Source organism: Cavia porcellus, unplaced genomic scaffold (assembly GCF_034190915.1).
Source record: "Cavia porcellus strain 051 isolate PalLab524CR breed Dunkin Hartley unplaced genomic scaffold, mCavPor4.1 scaffold_2, whole genome shotgun sequence".
NCBI lineage: Eukaryota > Metazoa > Chordata > Mammalia > Rodentia > Caviidae > Cavia > Cavia porcellus.
In genome coordinates this window covers 128583348-128589412 of record NW_026947485.1, presented here as the reverse complement: position 1 = coordinate 128589412, position 6065 = coordinate 128583348, and the positions used below count along the sequence as shown (strand labels likewise).

Here is a 6065-nt window from a genome sequence, read left to right as displayed (position 1 = left end):
AACCCAAATGTTCATGGCGTGCCTCCTAGGTTGTTGATTCCTCAGGCTGTATTGGGAGATACTATAAGGAAAATCAATCGTCAGAGTGTAGACACATTTGACAGTTCTTTTAGCTATTGAGAGTATTTTTAAGTAGAGATTTATTTAGTATATTTAATATGTTGAACTGTCAAAAGAACCTATAAAGTTTAGATGTAAGAAAATAGTTTGCAGTGAAGGATGATTATATGCAATGCAATGTTCTGAAACTATTTTGATGTTAGGCTTGTCTTTGTTCATATTATTTATAGGTCTATAGAAATACTTCATAATCTAGTTCTTCAGTTTTAACCTCATAATATTTTCCACAGGAGAATTTAAAAAAAATGATATATAAAAGAGCTTGCTCTTAAGAGTTTTAGTCAGACAGCTTCAGCATCCAGAAGCTGCTGTGTCGTTGCCTGTGCGTGTCGCTTAGCCAAGATGCCAGAGGAGACCCAGACCCAGGACCAGCCCATGCAGGAGGAGGAGGTGGAGACCTTTGCCTTCCAGTTGATGTCTCTGATCAGCAACATTTTCTACTAGAACAAAGAGATCTTCCTAAGGGAGCTGATTTCTAATTCGTCAGATACCCTGGACAAAATCAGATATGAAAGCCTGACAGACCCCAGTACACTCAACTTGGGCAAGGAGTTGCACATAAATCTTATTCCCAACAAGCAAGATCATGCCCTCACCATCATGCATACTGGAACCAGAATGATGAAGGCCAACTTGATCAATAACCTTGGCATCATAGCCAAGTCGGGAACCAAGGCCTTCATGGAGCCTGTGGAGGCTGGTGCTGACATCTCCATGATTGGCCAGTTCAGTGTGGGCTTCTGCTCTGCGTACTTGGTGGCTGAGAAAGTGACTGTGATCACCAAGCATAATGATGATGAACAGTATCCTTGGGAATCTTAGCGGGAGGGTCCTGCACAGTGAGGACTGACACAGGTAAACCTATGTGTCCAGGAACAAGGTTATTCTGCGTCTGAAAGTAGACCAAACTGAGTACTTGGGAGAAAGGAGAATTAAAGAGATTGTGAAGAAACACTCTTAGTTCATTGTTATACCATTACTCTTTTTGTGGAGAAGGAAAGAGATAAAGAATGAGTGATGATGAGGCTGAAGAAAAGGAAGATAAAGAAGAAGACAAAGAAAAAGAAGAAAAGGAGTCTGATGACAAACCTGAAATAGAAGATGTTGATTCTGAGTAAGAAGAGGGAGAAAAGGAGGACAGTGACAAGAAGAAGAAAATGAAGATTAAGGAGAAGTATATTGATCAAGAAGAGCTGAACAAAATGAAGCCTATTTGGCCTAGAAACCCTGATGATATTACTAATGAAGGGTATGAGGAGTTCCACAAAAGCTTGACCAATGATTGGGAGGATCACTTGGCAGTGAAGCATTTTTCCATTGAAGGGCAGTTGGAATTCAGGGCTTTTTAAATTCTATGATGAGCTCCTTTTGACCTATTTGAAAACAGAAAGAAGAAGAATAACATTAAATTGTATGTGCACAGAGTTTTCATCATGGATAGCTGTGGGGAGCTGATCCTCGAGTACCTGAATTTCATTAGAGGGTGGTAGACTCCGAGGATCTTCCTCTAAATATTTCCCAGGAACTGTTGCAGCAAAGCAAAATCTTCAAAGTCATCAGAAAAAAAATTGGTCAAAAATGCTTAGAATTGTTCTGGCAGGAGATAAAGAGAACTACAAAAGGGTTTATGAAAAGTTTTCTAAGAATATAGAGCTTGGAATACATGAAAACTCTCAGAATTGGAAAAAGCGTTCAGAACTGTTACGCTACTACACATCTGCTTCTGGGGATGAGATGGTTTCTCTCAAAGACTACTGCACCAGGATGAAGGAGAGCCAGAAGCACATCTACAACATCACAGGTGAAACCAAAGACCAGGTAGCTAACTTTGCCTTTGTGGAACGTCTTCAGAAGCATGGCTTAGAAGTGATCTATATTACTGCATCCAGCAGTATTTGAAGGGAAAAAATTTAGTGTCAGTTACCAAAGAGGGCTTGGAACTTACAAGATGAAGAGAAGAAAAAGAAACAGGAGGAGAAAAAGACAAAGTTTGAAAACCTCTGCAAAGTCATGAAACACATTTAGGATAAAAAGGTCGAAAAGGTAGTTGTGTCAAACCAATTGGTGACATCCTCATGCTGTATTGTCACCAGCACACATGGCTGGACAGTGAACATGGAGAGAATCATGAAAGCCCAATTCATGAAAGCCCAATCATGAAAGATACAACTCAATGATGGTGTACATGGCAGCCAAGAAGCACCTGGAGATAAACCCTGACCATGACCTTCATCATGGAGACCTTGAGGCCAAAGGCCAAGGCTGATAAGAATAAGTCCATGGAGGATCTGGTCATCTTGCTGTATGAAACTGCCCTACTGTCCTCTGGCTTCAGTGTGGAAGACCCCCAGACACATGCAAAAAGAATCTACAGGATTATCAGGCTGGGGCTAGGTATCGATGAGGACGACCCCACTGCTGACACCACTGCTGCTGTCAATGAAGAGATGCCGCCCCTTGAAGGAGATGATGATACATCACCCATGGAAGAAGCTGACTAAGCCCTGCTGGAAGAAGAACTGGGATGCGTGCTCAGTTCTTTACCTGTGTTCCCTCTGATAATATATATTTTCGAGGATTTTTTGTTAACATAAGTCAGTATGGCATGATCACTGCTTAATTGGAAGATAAGATTTCTTTCTACTTTTAATGACACTGTGATACTTTAGGCACTTTAGTGCCTAGCAAAGCTAGCAATGCTTTTTCTAGTTTCACTTGGTTTATTTTTACAGGTTGAAATGTTTGTGGTAAGACGTAACTTACTGTTAACTTTGTGAAGTCTGAAGTGTTTAGTTATCAAGCCAGATTCCTTAGTAGACCAGATCATTTGTCTCTGAAGTGTTGAGATAGGCTGATGTTTAAAGGAATATTTGTTGCAATAGCTTGAGTTTTCATCTTGAAGGGTCCACTTTTTTAAAAAAAACTTTCCTCTGTAGTTTCAAATCTGCCTGTCCTGGGTTTCTAGAAATGAATACGTGAAGCAACGTGATGGCAGACACTGCAAGGGGTTTGTTTTCCAAAGACAAGAACTGTTTAGAGGAATAAACTAGGTATACTGCATTGCTGTTTGAAAAATAATTTGGAACAAGGCCTGTGAATGGAAATGGAGTGCCTAGGTCACATTTTCCTTTAAGAGATAACAAATACAGATAAGTTTAAAAATTTAAAAAAAAAAGAGTTTTAGTCAGACTCATTATTCATATATTTGACAGTGTCTAATTATTCCTAGGTTTGACTGTGTGATATTATCAAAATAATTTTGAATATTTTTAGCAATACTGTGTCAACAAAGTCTTTGATACTTTAAAAATATGTCTGTATTATCTGCAGTACTGGGGAAATGAGCTCAGGGCTTTCTCACTGAGCTACATCTGCAACCTTTTTCTTATATTCTTACTGATGCAGGGTCTCACCAAATTGCCTTGTCTGCCTTGTTTGCCCATGCAATCCTCCTGCCTCAGCCTCCTAGGTGTGCATCACCATGCCTAGCTCTCTATTAGCTGCTTTAAAGTACATAAAATACCCAAAACAATTTTAAAATAATTTTAAATAAATAAATAATACTAATTTTAAATAAAATAATTTAAAATAATTTTAAAATTAACTCAACTAAAATGAATACTCAGCCCATCCTGTACTGTCGATGCATTCTATTTACTCAGGGGTTACCATTTACCAGAAAACACAGATTCCGGTGTCAAGCATGTACTATTTCATTTATTCCTCAATACTATGCAATGGGAAAATAATCATTTGATTCACTTTTATAAATAAGGAAACTGAGGCAAAAGTAACATGTGTAACTTGTTCAATTCCAGTTGGTATGTAAAATTGATATAAAAACCAAAGCACTGTGTTCTTGTGTTTCATTATACTGCCTTCCTCAAGTTAATATTGATCCAAGAGCTATGTTAAAATATGAGACTGTTTTTTATTAGTATGTGCTTGAAGTAGATAATAAAAAAATAAGAGCATTGACTCTTAAAAGTGCAGGAGTATAAAATTCATTGCTAAGAAAAAGAAAAATTATTTTGTAAACTGATGTTTGGTCTCATGACTCTGCCCTCTATCACTAGCCACAGAATTTAGTAACTGAAGAGTGCATTGTGTGTTCACAAACAAAACTACAAAACCCACCATTTGCAAGTGGGAATGCTAGGAAGGCAAAGGCAAAAAATGACTCAATAGTTCCACAGAAAACAGGCAACTTTATATTTTTTCATATTGCATGTTAGTAAGATTTCTATTCTAAAGCAAGAGAACATAATACATTTAATTAAAATTATGAGCTACTTATATCGAGAATATTCTGAACAAAATGATGTATCAAAATAGATTTTTTGAGAAATGAAAATTATGAGTTTTTTTGAAAATCATTCACTGCAGTTTCACTTTCTGATTAAACTAAAAAATAATTCCTCTGATGAAAATTACTTTGACAAACTTGAGACATAATTTGAAGAACTAAGAACTGTGTGAATTCTGAATCTCCCAGGAGCAGGTTTATTTTGACCTAAATGACGCCCAATCCCTCCATTTAAACCTTGTTGTACATTTTTAGCACAACAAAGGTCTCTTACTTGATATCAGATAGGAAACCTCTGCAAAGAGATTTTATGTAACAGAGTTAGGCTAACGGAGACCTCAGGCCATTAGCCCTGATATTTTTCATTATCAGAAAGAATTAAAAAAGAAGTGAAACTTTCTTGGGAATTAACTATTTTCATTTACAAACTGCATGAATAGCAGGACCTTAGAGGTCATTCATATCTCCGGTTCTTTTATTTTTGGGTAATAACATGTAGCAACCAAGTACTTGTGAATTTTTCTTTCTTTGGCAGGAATGGGAAAAGCATAATTGTATTGCTTCTCACATTTGTTCTTTGAGAAAAAGCAGTTATTATTTTGTCATTAGAGCTTGCAAAATAAAATCCAAACAAAATCCATGTATATGAATTTGTGCATAATGAAAACATTTGCAGAAATGTCCTATTAATGGAAACCAATTTCCCACAATTCTGCATTCACAATCTTCAGTGAGCTTAATCTTTGCTGTCAGAGTTAGGTGGTCGCACTTTGTAATATACATTCTATACCTATATGTGCACATATACATAACAGAAAATGCTTTGGGTTTTTAATGAACAAATGTGACTGGGACCAGCAATTGCTTTTTTCTCTTAACATTTTATTTCAACCTAGCACTATTTGTGTTTTCTGCTCACTTCTGTATAGACCGCAGTAAACATTTGGAAGGCATTTTGTATGGCAAGTTTGTGTACTGCAATTTTTGAGCAATGCAAACATCCCCCTTAAGTAAATGAAAACAGATCCCAGGAAGGGTACGTTTCCAACACATTCCCCAAAGATCTGAGTGCCGCTGTGCATTCTTGCTCAATTTAAACAAACTAAACTTCAGTTAGTCTCCCCTCCCCTAATGGGCACCCCCACTGGGAACATTGTGAGGTTACCGCCACGGACAAGGCCTCAGTACAGCTGGATATGTAAACAAGACCATAATCCGCATGAAAGAACTCTCAGAGTTTTGGCAGCACTCGGAGTGCTGTTAACATATTGTGCCAAAGCAATAACAAAGCCATCATTTTTAAGTTTGTTCACGGATTTGTATTAATCAAGAAATTTTCCAGAAATTACTTCTAAATGAAGAACCTTCCAGAAAGTTACTATTTGGCAAGACGGCTTCCAGATGCCTCTCTTCCCCTTATCTGCATCATAGTCTTCCGAGTGAATTACAGATTTGCGGAAGTTCCGCTGAGATAGAAAACACATTGCTGGGGTGCTGGTGGATGGAGGCTCCTGTTGGTCCACTCAACAAAGCCTTAGTCCCTTTTTCTTTCTCTGGGACAGAGGGAGTGGCCAAGCCATCTACATATTCTGGTGATAAATATTAAGTATTGACGCTTGTATTAGGAAAGCAATTATTA

The 6065-nt window shown here is 37.7% G+C and overlaps 1 pseudogene; it reads left to right on the top strand.

Annotated features, from left to right (window-relative positions):
• Positions 1 to 388: 388 nt before the first annotated feature.
• Positions 389 to 4032, top strand: LOC100722314 (heat shock protein HSP 90-alpha-like; annotated as a pseudogene).
• Positions 4033 to 6065: the final 2033 nt, after the last annotated feature.